Here is a 20,478-nt window from a genome sequence, read left to right as displayed (position 1 = left end):
TACTACTGCTACTAGCACACCACCACTATTGCTACTACTACTACTACTACTACTACTACCACGACCACCACACCACGACCACCACTACTATTACTACCACACCACCACTACTACTACTACTACTACCACCACCACACCACAACCACCACTACTATTACTACCACACCACCACCACCACCACTACTACTACTGCTACTACTACCACCACCACCACCACCACTACTACTATACTACTGCAGCTACTACAACTGCCCCACCATCACCACCCCTATTACTATACTACTACCACTACTACTACCCCACCACCATCACCACTACTACTGTACTACTGCTATTACTATTGCTGCTGCTGCTGCTGCTGCTACTACTACTACCACCACCACCACCACCACCACTACTACTGCTTCTAGTACCACCACCAGGTCCACCACTACTACTATTGCTACTACCACAACCACCACCACTACTACTGCTGCTACTACTACTACTAGCACCACAACCATCACCACAACTACTGCTACTACAACTACCACTATCATTACTACTACTACTACTACTGCTGCTGCTGCTGCTACTTCTATCACCATCACCACCACTACCACTACCACTACTGCTGCTGCTGCTGCTACTTCTATCACCATCACCACCACTACCACTACTACTACTACTACCGGTACTACTACTGCTACTACCCCTGCTACTGCTACTACTACCAGCATCTCAACCACCACCACCATTACTACTACTACAACTACTACTACTATTATTACCACCACCATCACCACTACTACTGCTACTAGTATTACATATACTACTACTACTACTAGTATTACATATACTACTACTACCACCACCTCCACTACTACTGCTACTCCCACCACCACCACCACCACCATTACTACTACTACTACTACTACTACTACTAGTATTACATATACTACTACTACTACTACCACCTCCACTACTACTGCTACTCCCACCACCACCACCACCACCATTACTACTACTACTACTGCTACTACTACTACTACTGCTACTGCTTCTACTACCACCACCACTACTACTACTACAACTACTACTATTGCTTCTACTACCACCTCCGCCACCACCACCACCACTACTACTACCACTACTACTACTACTACTACGTAGTACTACTACTACTGCCACCACCACCACCACTACTACTACTACTACTACTGCCACCACCACCACCACCACCACCACCACCACTACTACTACTACTACTACTACTGCTACCACCACCACCACTACTACTACTACTACTGCTACTGTTTCTACTACCACCTCCACCACTACTACTACTACTACTGCTTCTACTACCACCTCCACCACCACCACCACTACCACTACTACTACTACTACTACTGCTACTGCTTCTTCTACCACCTTCACCACTACTATTACTACTGCCACCACCACCACCACTACTACTACTACCACCACCACCACCACCACCACTACTACGACTACTGCCACTACCACTACTACTACTACTACTACTCCCAGCACCACTACCATGGTCGGAGTTGGGGTACACGCCAGCAGAGATAAATAAAAATGTGATATTTCAGGTGAATATCATCAACCCAGACGACTAAATTAGCGCTGGGAGTATGGAGGGTGAGAGACTAACTAGGAGAGTGTATGTGAATGAGGTGGAGGGGGAGGAGAGCGAGAAGACCGAGGAAGACACGGAGGGATGGAGGAGGGAGGTATAGTTTGAGGGATGGGGTGAAAGTGGGAGGGATGGAGGATGAGACTAACTAGGAGTGTATGTGAGATGGAGGAGGAGAGATGGAGGGATGAAGTAGAGAGGTATATGAGAGGGGGGTGTAAGTTAGGGGTGTCCCCCCAACTTACACCCCCCTCTCATATACCTGCGACATGGCGGGGGACAGGGCGACATGGAGGCGAGTTGTTTGTGGACACCCCTTACGGGATTAAGGCGTCTGACTATAGATAAATAGATAGATAGATACGGATCATATTAAAGATAAATATTAATCAGCAGGACAAAAACGAGTCTTTCATCTCGAACTAGAGCTCGGTGAACCATAGAAGCTTCGAATCCCGTCAGTCACCCTCTAACCGTGAGAGGGGGAGGACGCTCGAGCTGTGTGTCTATTCTGTGTTGATGGCGTTTAAACAGCTTCCCCATCTTGCCGAGATGAAGGAAGGTAAGCGAGGATATTGTTCATCAGTTCTTTGATAATTACTAGTTCTTTGAGATGAACCAAATCGTCCTTATAATTGTGAAAGTGGTGTGGAAATAAGTTATCTGGGAGGAATGTGGAGCTACGTGGAGAGACAGACAGACAAATGAGAAGTAAAGGAACGCTGTGGTGTTGATGTGGATGTGGAGCTACGTGGAGAGACAGACAAATAAGGAAGTGAAAGAACGCTGTGGTGATGATGTGGATGTGGAGTTACGTGGAGAGACAGACAGACAAATAAGGAAGTAAAGGAGCGTTGGGGTGAAGATGTGGATGTGGAGTTACGTGGAGAGACAGAAAAACATAACGAAGTAAAGGAGAGATGCGGTGTCGTTGTGGATGTGGAGTTACGTGGAGAGTCAGCCACACAAATAAGGATGTGAAGGAGCGTTGTGGTGTCTGTAGAGTTAAATGGAGAGACAGACAGACAAATAAGGACGTAGGAGCGTTGTGGTGTTGTTGCGGAACAGAGAAAGATAATGTACACTTTAAGTGAGAATACTAAAAATCACTACTGTCCCGTAAAGTTCCAGGTTCAAAACAAAAGAGTTAGGTAAAATTACAAGTTAAAGTTTAATGCTCAAACTAACAACAAAACATTCAGGGCTCATAAGGATAATGTAATGGCAAAAAACAGGTTAAATATATGGTTAACTGCAATAGCCTCTATTAACACGAAATTAGCATGAGTAAATTTATCTAAGTCAGCCCTGATAAAATGACAATACACTGGATAATGCTCAGTTAATGCAAGATAAATTATTACAGACACAAAATATTATTAATGATGGCTGACAATAAGAACCTTACATGAATTACAAAAACCTCACCAAGCCTATGAATCAACCTTATGCTACACAGTACAAGAAAAAAAGAATGCAATAACAGTTATACTCAAATTACACAGCTGCTAGATGGTTGGAGACTTCCTGAGCACTCACAATAATAACCGTACAGGGGAGGACAGAGATGTGAACAAAATGAGGAGTAGATCTAAGTGGCAATTAATGTAGAGACTGAGCTCATTATATAGGGGCCGGTAGAGCTTGATACAACTTGTAAGAAGGACGCGCAAATGAAGCCAGAGGGGGACAAAGAGTTGACAATCCTGCTCTGAACAATAGAAAGAACGACTTACTCTACTATAACGGTAGAAGGGAGGACTGAGGTAGAACACGCTCGTGATCAAACATGCAGCATACTGTACGTTAGAATTACACAAAGGATGATGAAATCATAGGCTATGTAACACCTCCCCACAAAGAAAAAGAAATTTACAAAGGAAATTTCTTATTACTCTAAAACAATCTGTCTAAAGTCTAGATAAGCAATCTGCAATAACATTTTCTTTCCCCTTGACATGTTGTATGCCTAATGAATACTCCTGAAGAAGTAGACTCCATCTTGTCAATCTCTGATTTTTATCTTTAAACTTACTAAGGAATTTCAGTGGGTTATGATCGGTATAAATGACTATGGGGTCAAAACCAGAACACAAATAAAATGAAAAATGCTGTAAACCCAAAATCAAGGCAAAAAGCTCTTTCTCAATAGTTGAGTAGTTCTTTTGAGGTGGAGTGAACTTCTTACTGTAATAAGATACAGGGTGTTCAATACCCTGATCATCCTCTTGCAGCAAAACAGCCCCAGCTCCTGTATCACTTGCATCAACAGCCATCTTAAAAGGCTTAGCAAAATTTGGAGTAGCGAGCACTGGCTGACTTAATAGGATAGCTTTAAGTTTGCTGAAAGAGGATTCACAGTTATCGGTCCAGACAAATTTAACTCCCTTTTTCAGTAGGTCTGTAAGTGGTGATACAAGAATTGAAAAGTTAAGAACAAATCTCCGGTAATAACCTACCATTCCCATAAATCTTTGTAGCTCTTTCCTACTTTTAGGTCTGGGAAGATCACTTATAACCTGAACCTTAGCTCCTGGTGGTGCAACATGTCCATCACCAATTACGTACCCAAGGTACTGAACTTTAGCTTGACCAAACTCACACTTTGATAAATTAGCTACAAGATTAACCTGAACCAAACGCTCAAGAAATTTACTGACATGGCATAGGTGATCTTTCCAGTTGTCACTGAAGATTAATACATCATCAATATAAACAACACACCCTGCCAAACCCTCTGTTACAACATTCATGAGCTTCTGAAATGTGGCTGGTGCATTCTTCATACCATATGGCATTACAGAACATGCAAAAGTCTTTCCTAGTGTTACAAAACATGAGATCTCCCTAGCACGTTCAGTCATAGGTACTTGCCAGTATCCCTTTAACAAATCAAACTTACTTATGTACGTAGCCTTTCTGATCTTGTCTATGCAATCTTCCACATGAGGGAGAGGGTAAGTGTCTGTTTTGGTTATCTGATTAACACGTCTGTAGTCGATGCAAAGCCGCTGTGACCCACCTGGCTTAGGAACTAGAGTGACAGGAGAACTCCACTCGCTCTGACAGGGTTCAATCATCTTGCGGTCCAACAGGTAGCCAAGCTCCTTCTGGATGAGAGGAACTTTCACTGGGTTCACACGGTAAGGAGGCAGTTTTATTGGCTTTGCGTCTCCAACATCGACATCATGCATCAACACAGTGGTTCTTCCTGGAGTAGCACGGAACACTTGCGGGTACTCCTGCAGTAATGCCGAAAACTCCTGCCTTTCCTCGGGAGGTAGATGAGAAAGCTTAGTCTGGAGATCATTCATGATATCAGGATTCTTCCCCAAACTATCACTCAGGCTCATGCTGCATGGGAGAACTTCACTTGCAGACTCGGGTGGAACAGCTACAGTGCAGACTGGGTTATTTTCGTCCCTCCTGTGATATAACTTTATCATGTTGATGTGACAAAGTTGCTTGTTCTTTCTACGATCTGGTGTGGCGATGACATAGTTGACATCACTGGGTTTCTTCTCCACGGAATAAGAACCACTAAACTTGGCTTGAAGAGGTTGCCCATGCACCGGTAGCAGAATCAAAACCTGATCTCCTGGCTGAAAGTGGCGTAACCTGGACTTCTTATCATACCAAGTCTTCATCTTCTCCTGAGCAGCTCCTAAATTCTCTCTCGCCAGCTGTAAAGCAGTGGACAGCCGTTCTTTGAACTTCATCACATACTCCAGCAGGTTGACGTCATCTTCCTCCGACAGCCAGCATTCCTTGAGTAGCTTAAGGGGTCCTCTTACTTCATGGCCAAACAGTAGTTCAAAAGGTGAAAAGCCCAGTGATTCATTTGGAGATTCTCTTGCGGCAAATACAACGAATGGAAGACCTTTATCCCAGTCTTTCTGATGTTCCAAACAGTATTTCTTGAGCATCGATTTGAGTGTTTGATGATATCTCTCCAACGCTCCTTGGGTCTGGGAATGGTAAGCTGAAGACGTGATCTGGGTGATGCCCAACTCTTTCAGAGACTGCTTGAAAACATTTAACATGAAATTACTTTCCCGGTCTGACTGTACCTCCTTGAGCAGACCAAACTTTGTGAAGAACCCTAGCATTTCCTTAACCACGTTCTTTGCTGAGATCTTTCTAAGTGGAATGGCTTCAGGATAACGAGTAGCCATATCAATCAGGGTCAACACATAAGAAAATCCTGAAGAAGTCTTAGGAAGAGGGCCCACAATATCCACCAACACACGGGTGAATGGCGCCTCAAAAGGAGGAATGGGAACTAGAGGTGCAACCTTTTCGGTCTGATTACACTTCCCCACAACTTGACAGGTGTGACAAGACTTACAATACCAGGAAACATCCCTGAAGATACCTGGCCAGTAGAAGTGTTTCAAAATGCGTGCTACAGTCTTCCTCACTTCAAGGTGTCCTGCCAAACTGGAATCATGAGCCACTCTAATGATATCCTGCCTACAAACACGAGGGATGACAACTTGATGTACAACCTCCCACTCACAGTCGGCTGATGCTGTTGGGGGTCTCCACTTCCTCATAAGTACTCCTGACTTTATAATAATAACAAGTAGAAGCACCAGCTGACTCTTCCTCACTGCAAGCAGAGTTAGCTAGACTTTTCAACTCAGGGTCAGCAACCTGCAACTCAACCAACTCTTGACGAGACAAATTATCAACACTACGGGGTACTGCCTCATCTGGTGAATGGTCCAAATTAGCAAGAAAAGTGTCAGCTAGGATAACATCGTCATCATCATTATCCTCTAAGTCACCAGTAACTTTAGACTTAGCCCTAGTGACAGCACATGCAGGGAACACATCAGGGACATCACAATCCTGGGACGCAGCCACTGGCTCACTAGACAACTGAGGAGCTGGACACACTTGACTTCCACCAATATCATTTCCAAGTAAGAAAGTTACACCTGACATTGGGAGTGTCTCAACCAACCCAACCATAACGGAACCATTAACAAAACCAGACTCTAAATTCACTCTGCACAGAGGGACAGAGAAGTAATTATTCCCTACACCTTGTAGGATTACAGTTTCATCAGAGGAATTAACATTAGAGCCTAGAACACTGGTCAGCATAAGGGATTGGCAAGCACCTGTATCACGATATATTTTAACTGATTTCCTGTCATTACTGTCCAGAGGACTGACAAAACCATCAGACAGGAAATTAGCACATGAACTCTTGAGAGTGTCACCCACGTTACTGCTCAAAAGAGGAGCTTCATCATGAGGATTTAATTTACCCCTCAAAGCAGGTTCAGTTAACTCAGTTAAAGAATTCTGGGAACTCTCAAGGGTGGACAGTAGACTAATTGACTGAATATTTAAAGATTCCTTTTTGTTCACATCACGCTGTCTCCTGAAACATTTCTCCGTAGTATGACCAAGCTTACTACAATAAGTACATTTACTTTTCTGAAATCTAGAGGTGAAGCTGGTATTAACTTCCTGAGAAACATCATCTTTATTCTCTTTCCTGTTACCTGTACTCTGAGTAGAGGCAACGTACTTACTCTCAGCTTTACCTTTTCCTTTAGAATATCTCTTGTGAGTGAGAACATATTCATCAGCTAAAACTGCAGCATCAGACAAATTATCTATTCTTTTCTCATCAAGATATAGGCTTACATCTTTATAAATACACCTTTTGAAGTCCTCCAGCAAAATCATCTGCTTAAACTTGTCAAAATCAGAATCCACATTCTTAGAATTTAACCATTGCTCTAACAGATCTTCTTTGATTTTTGCATACTCAACATGGGATTGCTTATCTTGCTTATAAGTTGTCCTAAATTTTACTCTATAGGCTTCAGGAACAAGCTCATAGGCCTTAAGAATCAAGCTCTTAACTACATCATAATTATCAGATTGATCCTGAGGCAAAGATGCATAAGTTACTTGAGCTTTACCGGTGAGAACAGTTTGAAGGAGTACTGGCCAATACTCCTTAGGCCAATTAAAACCTGTAGCTACCCTCTCAAACAACTGAAAATACTTTGTTAAATCAGATTCATTAAAAGGAGGGACAAGTTTAACATTTTTAGCCACATCAAAATCATCAGAGCTAGATGATCCAGTTCCACCTTGTTTCATGCGATACTCATGGTCTGCCTGAATCCTAGCAAGTTCAACTTGTGCCTCAGCCTCCTTAGCACGGGCCTCCTGCAGGGCTAGCTGTAACTTAGATAATTCAATCTGCGTTTGCTCATTTGGAGGAGTTATATTAAACAAGCTTTCATTAATCATGTCAACAATTTGATCTTTAGAATGATGAGAGCGAACAACAATTCCCAATTGTTGAGCAACAAGCTTAAGTTCATTCTTTGTTCTGTTTTCTACATCACACACTGTTTGCACATTTGACAAAAAATCTTTGGCTTCATCAAGCGTAGTAATAGTAGACATCATCAATAAATCACAATCACAAAATATCAAGCAATATCCTTATGATAATATCCTGAATATCCTGATAAGAGGTCGCCAAATTTATGTTACGGAACAGAGAAAGATAATGTACACTTTAAGTGAGAATACTAAAAATCACTACTGTCCCGTAAAGTTCCAGGTTCAAAACAAAAGAGTTAGTTAAATTACAATTTAAAGTTTAATGCTCAAACTAACAACAAAACATTCAGGACTCATAAGGATAATGTAATGGCAAAAAACAGGTTAAATTTATGGTTAACTGCAATAGCCTCTATTAATACGAAATTAGCATGAGTAAATTTATCTAAGTCAGCCCTGATAAAATGACAATACACTGGATAATGCTCAGTTAATGCAAGATAAATTATTACAGACACAAAATATTATTAATGATGGCTGACAATAAGAACCTTACATGAATTACAAAAACCTCACTAAGCCTATGAATCAACCTTATGCTACACAGTACAAGAAAAAAAAAAATGCAATAACAGTTATACTCAAATTACACAGCTGCTAGATGGTTGGAGACTTCCTGAGCACTCACAATAATAACCGTACAGGGGAGGACAGAGATGCGAACAAAATGAGGAGTAGATCTAAGTGGCAATTAATGTAGAGACTGAGCTCATTATATAGGGGCCGGTAGAGCTTGATACAACTTGTAAGAAGGACGCGCAAATGAAGCCAGAGGGGACAAAGAGTTGACTATCCTGCTCTGAACAATAGAAAGAACGACTTACTCTACTATAACGGTAGAAGGGGGGACTGAGGTAGAACACGCTCGTGATCAAACATGCAGCATACTGTACGTTAGAATTACACAAAGGATGATGAAATCATAGGCTATGTAACAGTGTTGATGTGGATGTGGAGTTACATAGAGAGACAGACAGACAAATGAGGATATGAAGGAGCGTTGTGGTGTCTGTGTGGATGTAGAGTTACATGGAGAAACAGACAGACAGACAAATGAAGATGTGAAGGAGCGTTGTGATGTTGATGTGGATGTGGAGTTACGTGGAGAGACAGACAAATAAGGAAGTAAAGGAGCGTTGCGGTGTCTGTGAATGTAGAGTTACGTGGAGAGACAGACAGACGAATGAGGATGTGAAGGAGCGTTGTGATGTTGATGTGAATGTGGAGTTACGTGGAGAGACAGACAGACAAATAAGGAAGTAAAGGAGAGTCGTGGTATTGATGTGGATGTGGAGTTACAGAGACAGACAGACAAATGAGGATGTGAAGAAGCGTTGTGGTGTTGATGTGGATGTGGAGTTACATAGAGAGTCAGACAGACAAATGAGGATGTGGAGGAACGTTGTGGTGGTGATGTGGATGTGGAGTTACGTGGAGAGACAGACAAATGAGGATGTGGAGGAGCGTTGTGGTGGTGATGTGGATGTGGAGTTACGTGGAGAGACAGACAAATGAGGATGTGGAGGAGCGTTGTGGTGTTGATGTGGATGTGATTGATAATGTTGGGAAAAGCACCCTGAGATGATTTGGCCACGTGGAGATAATGGAGAGTGAGAGACTGACTAGGAGAGTCTCTGTGTGTGAGGTGGAGCGTGATAGAGGGAGATGAAGACCGAGGAAGAGATGGAGGGGTATGGTGGAGAGGTGTATGCATGAGGAGAGTGTGAACTGGAGGGAGGACAGACAGATGCTGGACAAGGTGACACGGAGATTGTGTGTGGCATAGCACTTCTTCGTGACTAGCATCATATTAGAGTTTATTTCACGTAGCTCAGTGGCAGAATAAGACAATGTTGCGGCTCCACTTACAGAGCACTTCTTCGTGACTAGCATCATATTCCAACGTTAATCTATTGTTACATCTCAGCAGTGAAGATGGAGAGAGGGCAGTAATAATAATAATAATAATAATAATAATAATAATAATAATAATAATAATAATAAGATGATGATGTTGATGATGGTGATGATGAGTATGACTCTCTCTCTCTCTCTCCCCCCCTCTCTCTCTCCCTCTCTCTCTCTCTCTCTCTCTCTCTCTCTCTCTCTCTCACACACACACACACACACACACACACACCACATTATTTCGTCAACCCCTTCATTTGGTGACATCCTATTTCTCCCCTTCTCCTCTCTCTCTCTCTCTCTCTCTCTCTCTCTCTCTCTCTCTCTCTCGTGCGGTATCAAAACATAATAATAATAATAATAATAATAATAATAATAATAATAATCTCATGCCAGGAAGCTTTTTAGTCAGAGGTATAACTTCATTACGAGAATTAGACAAAGAAAACTGAAAAAATGGGGATAAACACTATGAGGCGAAAATACAGGTGTGGTGGCAAGATTAATTAGGCTCCTAGCACCTGTCCCCATCGGTCTGAAGGATAGGGGTTGGGTGGGGTGCAGTGGGGTAGGATCGGGGTTGGGTGGGGTGCAGTGGGGTAGGATCGGGGTTGGGTGGGGTGCAGTGGGGTAGGATCGGGGTTGGGTGGGGTGCAGTGGGGTAGGATTGGGGTTGGGTGGGGTGCAGTGGGGTAGGATCGGGGTTGGGTGGGATGCAGTGGGTAGGATTGGGGTTGGGTGGGGTGCAGTGGGGTAGGAGTGGGGTTGGGTGGGGTGCAGTGGGGTAGGAGTGGGGTTGGGTGGGGTGCAGTGGGGTAGGATTGGGGTGGGGTGGGGTGCAGTGGAGTAGGATTGGGGTTGGGTGGGGTGCAGTGGGGTAGGAGTGGGGTTGGGTGGGGTGCTGTGGGGTAGGAGTGGGGTTGGGTGGGGTGCAGTGGGGTAGGAGTGTGGTTGGGTGGGGTGCAGTGGGGTAGGAGTCGGGTTGGGTGTGGTGCAGTAGGGTAGGAGTGGTGTTGGGTGGGGTAGGAGTGGGGTTGGGTGGGGTGAGGTGGGGTAGGATTGGGGTTGGGTGGGGTGCAGTGGGGTAGGAGTGGGGTTGGGTGGGGTGCAGTGGGGTAGGAGTGGGGTTGGGTGGGGTGCAGTGGGGTAGGAGTGGGGTTGGGTGGGGTGCAGTGGGGTAGGATTGTGGTTGGGTGGGGTGCAGTGGGGTAGGAGTGGGGTTGGGTGGGGCAGGAGTAGGGTAGGAGTGGGGTTGGGTGGGGTGAGGTGGGGTAGGATTGGGGTTGGGTGGGATGCAGTGGGGTAAGATTGGGTTCAGTGGGTGGAGTGGGGTTGGATGGGGTGCAGGGGGTTGGAGTGGGGTTGGGTGGGGTGCAGAGGGGTAGGATTGGGGTTGGATGGAGTGAAATGGGGTAGAATTGGGGTTGGGTGGGATGCAGTGGGGTAGGAGGGGGTTGGGTGGGGTGCAGTGGGGTTGGAGTGGGGTTGGATGGGGTGCAGTGGGGTAGGATTAGGGTTGGGTGGGGTAGGAGGGGGTTGAGTGGGGTGCAGTGGGGTAGGAGTGGGGTTGGATGGGTTGCAGTGGGGTAGGATTGGGGTTGGGTGGGGTAGGAGGGGGTTGGGTGGGGTGCAGGGGGTTGGAATTGGGTTGGGTGGAGTGCAGGGGTATGGGAGGGGTGCAGGGGCTCGGATGGGGATGGGTGGGGTGCAGGGGGTTGGAATTGGGTTGGGTGGTGTGCATGGGGTGCAGGGGGTTGGATGGCGTGCAGGGGGTTGGGTGGGGTGCAGTGGGTGGAGTGGGGTTGGGTGGGGTGCAGGGGGTTGGGTGGGGTGCAGGGGGTTGGAATTGGGTTGGGTGGGGTGCAGGGGGTTGGGTGGGGTGCAGTGGGTGGAGTGGGGTTGGGTGGGGTGCAGGGGGTGCAGGGGGATGGGTGGGGTGCAGGGGGTAGGAGGGGGATGGGTGGGGTGCAGTTGGTTGGGTGGGGTGCAGTGGGTAGGAGGGGGTTGGGTGGGGTGCAGGGGGGTTGGAGTGGGGTTGGGTGAGGTGTAATATTAGTCAGAACAAATGTAATAAACCGTTCTCAGTCTGGCAGTTAATGAAGACGGTTTCTGTGCCATCAGCTTGAGAGGGTTTCCTTAAGCTGCTTGGAATCCTCTGAAGCCTGGCAATGAGAAAGAGTAAAAAATGACGTCAGCAGATGGAATGCGTTGTTCTAGGCGCCAGGGATCGAGCCCTGGGGGTGGACAGATGTTTTTATGTAGTGTAGACGTATTATACTTTATTTCTGATACCTCCAGACGATGTTATGTAGCTTCAGGTAGCCTTGTCTTATGGAAGGACTCACTGGAATGTATGTCTAACCTCTCCATTTCGAAAAACTGATTTGCGTCGTCGTACTGAAATGACCTGGCACTCCCACATTCCTCGCATTAGATGGCGCCACCGCTGCACTGTGCGACGGGAGGAGGTCAAGCGGTCCAGACCTCGCTTTTTACTCTAACTTGGCCTAAAATTGCCCTCTCTGTCTGTCTGTCTGTCTGTCCTTCTGCTCTCTCTCTCTCTCTCTCTCTCTCTCTCTCTCTCTCTCTCTCTCTCTCTCTCTCTCTCTCTTTCCCTCTCTCTCTCTGTCTCTGTCTGTCTGTCTGTCTGTCTCTCTCTCTCTCTCTCTCTCTCTCTCTCTCTCTTGAATGCTGAGTCGTAGGTATAGATGAAGTGGGTGGAATTTTTCGTCCTGTTGTAGGTTATTCCCGTAGCTCAGAGGCAAAGACAATACTACTGCCCTGCATCCACTTCATAGCACTGCTTCGTGACTAGCATCGTATTCTAGTGTTTGCTACAGGTCAGAAATGGAGATGGGGAGATGGCAAGTGCATATATAGCCAGGCTAGTGTGAGTATTTATCGCATCATCTCTGCCAGACTCCTTTGCATCTCTCTCAGCCAAACAGCATAGTCCCCCCGTCAGCTGGACATAGAGCACTGCCGAGCATTAGAGGGTTAGCTTAGGCATTTATTAACCCCCTGATGCTCGGGACAGTTCTAGTGACATTGCAGTTAAACCAGACGATTTTACTGAGCTGAGGGCGAGTCATAGGAGCCTTAGAGAGTTAATACACTGTCAGCACTAACGCCCGCATGATTGGAATAACTCTAGCATTTCTTTGCAGCTGACAAGAGGCGATTTGGTCCAGCCGAGTGCATAGGAGCCTGACAGATACGGTAAGTAAAAATAACACAGGGAAGGTGAGGAGAGTATTGGAAAGCATGCAAAATAAAAACGAGAAAAAAAACACTAAGTCCTGTTTTATTTGCTTCCTATACTGTATGTAAGTAGATATACGATACTCTTTACTTCTTCGTGACTAGCATTAAATTAGTCTTATGCATCTTAAGTGGTTCTAGATCGTAACAACGCTTCCTTAGCAACTTATTCTGCATGGTACACTTTAATATTACTTTGTTTTTTGCAGGTAACAACTTAGGAAAATACAGTAGAAGTTTTCGATCCCAAATATGTATGGTAGTGATGGCCGAGTCTGTATAGGCTTGGCATTCTAAATCAAATGACCCGGGTTCGATTCCTGGTAGGATAGAGGTGTAAGTTTAAAAAATAGTTGTGGCTGGTCCGTAGTGACTTGCTGCACACATGCATACTTACATGAACTCTTACATACACATACATGAAGACACACACATACACTCAAGCACTCCACACACGTACAGCCAGACACACACAACGTAGTGCATCGGGGTAGGGCGTGGAAAGTAGGAGGGTTTTATTGCAAAGTCTAAAAAAGGTCTACCCTTTTTTTGGACTTTGTAATAAAACCCTCCTACCTTCCACGCCCTACCCTGATGCATGTGTTCTGCTGTAGGTGGGCGTGTCTGTCTTGGTGTGTGTATGTGTGTCTGTCTGTATGTCTTCGTGTCTTGTATGAGTGTGTGTGTGTGTGTGTAAGTGTAGACTTTTACATTCCCCCCCCGGCAGTTCAACTACGTGACTGCCCACACCCCTCCCACCGGGCAGGTCACTACGTGACTGCCAAACAACCTTAATTAACCTCTAAGTCAACCGGGAGTCGAACCCGGGTCCAAAGGACAGGCCACTAAGGACACTGCCACATGCTTGTTTAAATATACCTCTACCTCCCGGGATTTGAACCCGGGTCTTCCAAGTGGCAGGCCACCTCTCTCCTCACTCGGCCACCACGGCCCTGGTAGGGTTGCGGCCAGAACTGGTGCTGTATTTTAGTTATTTGGTACCAGTAATAAACAAGGGCAGACTGACCTGTATTGCATATACAGTATTAAGTTGTATTAAGTCGCTAAGGAAGAGTTGTTACGATATCTCCAGAGCCACTTAGAACACTTAAGACTAATTCAATACAATGCTCGTCACGAAGAAGTAGAGTATTGTTTCTGGGCCACATTCAGAGCAGTAATAAGCTTTGATAAGGGGGCAGTGTCTACCCAACAGAAAACCCCTGATGGCTTTTGGCAAGGGTGACTATGAAATAAGCCTGGAACGTAGAGTGGCTTTGATGACAGTGCCAAAGGTGCCAAAGGAATCGGTGTTTGGGTCTCCTTTAAGGCATAAGTCAAAGGAATAACCATAACTACACTGATAATGGCTTGGATAAAAGGCCACCACTTGTACAGTACCTACAGTGGCTTGGATAACACAGCCAGCCCTCCTCCTAACACAGCCCTCCTCCTAACACAGCCCTCCTCCTAACACAGCCCTTCTCCTAACACAGCCCTCCTCCTAACACAGCACTTCTCTAACACAGCCCTCCTCCTAACACAGCCCTCCTCCTAACACAGCCAGCCCTCCTCCTAACACAGGCAGCCCTCCTTCTAACATAGCCCTCCTCCTAACACAGCCAGCCCTCCTCCTAACACAGGCAGCTCTCCTCCTAACACAGCCCTCCTCCTAACACAGCCCTTCTCCTAACAGACAGCCCTCCTCTTAACACAGGCAGCCCTCCTCCTAACACAGACAACCCTCCTCCTAACACAGCCCTTCTCCTAACAGACAGCCCTCCTCTTAACACAGGCAGCCCTCCTCCTAACACAGACAACCCTCCTCCTAACACAGCCCTTCTCCTAACAGACAGCCCTCCTCTTAACACAGCCAGCCCTCCTCCTAACACAGACAACCCTCCTCCTAACACAGACAGCCCTCTTCATAAGTCTCCCTCCATCTCCTCCTCGTCCTCCTCCTCTCCACCTCACTCCCATACATTCTCCTAGTTAGTCTCTTATGCTCCATCCTCCACACATGGCCAAACCACCTCAGTGTCTCTCCTAATGCCATCTCAAAGGACTTTCTGTATACTATCTATCTATCTATAGCCCGACGCCCTAATCCCGCAAAGGGTAGCCGCAGACAAAACGCCTCGAAGTCGCTCTGTCACCCACCATTTGATTGCCTTTCCCCCAACTCACTCCCCCCTCCCTCATATACCTCTCAACTCTATCCCTCCACCTCATCCTCGGTCTACCCCTCCCTCTCCCTCCCTCCACCTCACCTACATACACCCTCTTAGTCAGTCGTTCATTCTCCATTCTCTCCACATGTCCAAACCACCTCAGTGTATTTCTCCTAATCTTCTCAACCACATCCACATAAACCCCACAGCGTTCCTTCACTTCTTCATTCGTCAACCTGTCCCTCCATGTCACTCCACACGCTCCTCTCAAGTAACTCATTTCTGTATACACTCATTATATAGAACTTACAAAACTAGGGGAAGCTGACAAATCTGTTTCTATCTATCTCTAGCCAGACGCCTCAGTTCCGTAAGGGGTGGCCACAAACAAATCGCCTTCATGTCGCCTTGTCCCCTGTCATTTCGTTGCCCTCCTCCCATCCTACATCTTCTCCCTCATATACCTCTCTACTCCTTCCCACAATCTCATCCTCTGTCTCCTTGGCCACAAACAAATCGCCTCCATGTCGCCCTGTTCCCTGCCATTTCACTGCCCTCCTCTTAACTTACACTCCCTCTCTCATATACCTCTCTACTCCTTCCCTCCATCTCATCCTCTGTCTCCTAGGCCACAAACAAATCGCCTCCATGTCGCCCTGTCCCCTGTCATTTCGTTCCCCTCCCTCATCTTACACCTCTCTCACAATACCTCTCTGCTCCTTCCCTCCATCTCATCCTCTGTCTCCTAGGCCACAAACAAATCGCCTCCATGTCGTCCTGTCCCCTGCCATTTCACTGCCCTCCTCTTAACTTACACTCCCTCTCACATATACCTCTCTACTCCATCCCTATCACATCCTCTGTCGCCTCCCCTCCATCTCTCACATACACTCTCCTCGTCAGTCAGTCACTCTCCATCTTTTACACAAGGCCAAACCACCTCAATGTATTTCTCTAACGTTTTCTACTATAAAGCTGGTAAATCTGTTCCGTAAGTAGCAATGGAACTTTTAAAATCTTTGCTCCACTTTAGGCCCAAGTGATGAAGACTTTCTGTACTGGTAACTAAACAGCTTTGAATAGGAGTTCTGATAAATATATATGGAACTGGTTTGGCCATGTGGAGAGGATGGAGAGCGAGAGACTGACGAGGAGAGTGTATGTGCTTGAGGTGGAGAGGGAGGAGGAGGCTAAGGATGAGATGGAGGGATGGAGTGGAGAAGTTTATGAGAGAGGGGGGGTGTGAGCTGGGAGCAGGGCAGTGAAATGGCGTGGGACAGGGTGACATGGAGGCGATTTGTTTGTGGCCACCTCTTAGGGGATTAAGGCGTCTGGCAATAAACAGATAAATACACTTAACATGACTAGTAAATGGGGCCTGAGATTCAAGAGTTAGTATTCTTGAAAGTTAAGGAAGCTCCCTAACACCTTTTCCTAAGTGATTTATTTTGCTTATTACACCTTACTGCCCTGTGTTACATATATCCAGTGTGGTCATACTCATATAGCATACAGAAGGATATTAACCAGCCACATCCAAAACTAAATCACTAAGGAAGAGGTTTTAGGGAGAGTAATCCGATGTGGCCAGACTCATAAATAGCATTCAAAATATTAACCAGCCACACCCAAAACTAAATCACTAAGGTGGTGGTGTTAGGGAGCTTCCTTAACGATTGTGAACCAAGCGGTCATAACTACAAAATACCATAGCTAACCATTACCTAAAAGTTATGGTAGTTATCCATTAATAATGCATTATTGATGGAAGGACTAGTTTTGCTATCAACATCATCATCATTATCAATCAATCAATCATCATCATATTCGTAGTTGAAACGTGGGTTATATCCGTAGACTTTTTATCCGCTTCCTTATGGTATAAAAAAATACCAATACAGTACCATAAAAGGTGGAATAAATTGGCTATACAGCTTGTTTTATTATCGTTAATATTCTTACAAGTATATTTACAAAGTACATCAGTTGCTATGACAGCTGTGTTAAGTATCTCTGGCAGGAGGTGGTGTAGAATAGCATAGAAGAGAACTACGTCAAAGTAGTTCAGGTATTATCAATTATATTCATTCATTCATATCTAATCCTGTGTTGCCCCATGAGGAGCATAGCAGCCCAGGGCCAGGCAAGCTGATTCTGACATTTAAGATGAGAGTGACCAGCCTCACTCATCCCTGAGTTGCATTAGATGAGCAATAAATCCCAACCATTCCTTGGATATAAACCTGCACCGGCTCAATCCGATTGGAGAACCGTGATTACCCACTAAACCACCAGGCACCATAATAGCATTATATGGTTACCACCCAGCGTAGTAAATGGTTGCCTGGTGTACAGGAAACCATTTGGCTTGTCACTCGGTGTTGAGTCACCCACAGGCAGAAGGAAGAGGGAAGAGTGAAGGAAAGAAAGACAGAAGAGGGAGTGTAAAGTCACCCGTAGGCAGAAAGACGAGGAAAGAATGAAGGAAAGAAAGCCAGAAGAGGAAGGAAGGAAAGAAGGGAGACAGGAAAGGGCAGTTACCCGAGAGCAGCACTACATTGAATGAGTGGATGGTGCGTGCCCCATTACCACTCATTATCAACGTATATCAGTGAAATCATAAGGTATTTCCATCTCCAGCTCACGTCCTCTCCTCCTGTCTACCCTGCACACCCCAGAACAACACACATCACACCCTACAGGAAAAACACACAGAATAATACACCCTGCACCCTGGCCTGTATGGGGCTGCCTTCACCTGTCTCTCCATCGGTTCTCTCCTGTCTCTCCCAGTCAGTTCTGTCTCTCTCCTCTCTTCCGAGCTACCAGTCTCTCCTCCTCTCCTCCTCGCCACCGGTCTCTCCTCCTCTCCTCCTCGCCACCGGTCTCTCCTCCTCTCCTCCTCGCCACCGGTCTCTCCTCCTCTCCTCCTCGCCACCGGTCTCTCCTCCTCTCCTCCTCGCCACCGGTCTCTCCTCCTCTCCTCCTCGCCACCGGTCTCTCCTCCTCTCCTCCTCGCCACCGGTCTCTCCTCCTCTCCTCCTCGCCACCGGTCTCTCCTCCTCTCCTCCTCGCCACCGGTCTCTCCTCCTCTCCTCCTCGCCACCGGTCTCTCCTCCTCTCCTCCTCGCCACCGGTCTCTCCTCCTCTCCTCCTCGCCACCGGTCTCTCCTCCTCTCCTCCTCGCCACCGGTCTCTCCTCCTCTCCTCCTCGCCACCGGTCTCTCCTCCTCGCCACCGGTCTCTCCTCCTCGCCACCGGTCTCTCCTCCTCGCCACCGGTCTCTCCTCCTCGCCACCGGTCTCTCCTCCTCGCCACCGGTCTCTCCTCCTCGCCACCGGTCTCTCCTCCTCGCCACCGGTCTCTCCTCCTCGCCACCGGTCTCTCCTCCTCGCCACCGGTCTCTCCTCCTCGCCACCGGTCTCTCCTCCTCGCCACCGGTCTCTCCTCCTCGCCACCGGTCTCTCCTCCTCGCCACCAGTCTCTCCTCCTCCGCCACCGGTCTCTCCTCCTCGCCACCGGTCTCTCCTCCTCGCCACCGGTCTCTCCTCCTCGCCACCGGTCTCTCCTCCTCGCCACCGGTCTCTCCTCCTCGCCACCGGTCTCTCCTCCTCGCCACCGGTCTCTCCTCCTCGCCACCGGTCTCTCCTCCTCGCCACCAGTCTCTCCTCCTCGCCACCAGTCTCTCCTCCTCGCCTGGTCTCCTCCTCCCAGTCTCTCCTCACCGTCTCTCCTCCTCGCCACCAGTCTCTCCTCCTCGCCACCAGTCTCTCCTCCTCGCCACCAGTCTCTCCTCCTCGCCACCAGTCTCTCCTCCTCGCCACCAGTCTCTCCTCCTCGCCACCAGTCTCTCCTCCTCGCCACCAGTCTCTCCTCCTCGCCACCAGTCTCTCCTCCTCGCCACCAGTCTCCTCCTCCTCGCCACCAGTCTCTCCTCCTCGCCACCAGTCTCTCCTCCTCGCCACCAGTCTCTCCTCCTCGCCACCAGTCTCTCCTCCTCGCCACCAGTCTCTCCTCCTCGCCACCAGTCTCTCCTCCTCGCCACCAGTCTCTCCTCCTCGCCACCAGTCTCTCCTCCTCGCCACCAGTCTCTCCTCCTCGCCACCAGTCTCTCCTCCTCGCCACCAGTCTCTCTCCTCCTCGCCACCAGTCTCTCCTCCTCGCCACCAGTCTCTCCTCCTCGCCACCAGTCTCTCCTCCTCGCCACCAGTCTCTCCTCCTCGCCACCAGTCTCTCCTCCTCGCCACCAGTCTCTCCTCCTCCTCGCCACCAGTCTCTCCTCCTCGCCACCAGTCTCTCCTCCTCGCCACCCAGTCTCTCCTCCTCGCCACCAGTCTCTCTCCTCCTCCTCTCCTCCTCGCCACCAGTCTCTCCTCCTCGCCACCAGTCTCTCCTCCTCGCCACCAGTCTCTCCTCCTCGCCACCAGTCTCTCCTCCTCGCCACCAGTCTCTCCTCCTCGCCACCAGTCTCTCCTCCTCGCCACCAGTCTCTCCTCCTCGCCACCAGTCTCTCCTCCTCGACACCAGACTCTCCTCCTCGACTCCTGACTCTCCTCCTCGCCTACAGTCTCTCCTCCTCGCCACCAGTCTCTCCTCCTCGCCACCAGTCTCTCCTCCTCGCCACCAGTCTCTCCTCCTCGCCACCAGTCTCCCCTCCTCGCCACCAGTCTCTCCTCCTCGCCACCAGTCTCTCCTCCTCGCCACCAGTCTCTCCTCCTCGCCACCAGTCTCTCCTCCTCGCCACCAGTCTCTCCTCCTCGCCACCAGTCTCTCCTCCTCGCCACCAGTCTCTCCTCCTCGCCACCAGTCTCTCCTCCTCGCCACCAGTCTCTCCTCCTCGCCACCAGTCTCTCCTCCTCGCCACCAGTCTCTCCTCCTCGCCACCAGTCTCTCCTCCTCGCCACCAGTCTCTCCTCCTCGCCACCAGTCTCTCCTCCTCGCCACCAGTCTCTCCTCCTCGCCACCAGTCTCTCCTCCTCGCCACCAGTCTCTCCTCCTCGCCACCAGTCTCTCCTCCTCGCCACCAGTCTCTCCTCCTCGCCACCAGTCTCTCCTCCTCGCCACCAGTCTCTCCTCCTCGGCACCAGTCTCTCCTCCCTCGCCACCAGTCTCTCCTCC

Source organism: Coenobita brevimanus, chromosome 9 (genome assembly GCF_032717465.1).
Source record: "Coenobita brevimanus isolate Jiangsu-jjx chromosome 9, ASM3271746v2, whole genome shotgun sequence".
Lineage (NCBI taxonomy): Eukaryota > Metazoa > Arthropoda > Malacostraca > Decapoda > Coenobitidae > Coenobita > Coenobita brevimanus.
This window is presented reverse-complemented; position numbering follows the sequence as displayed.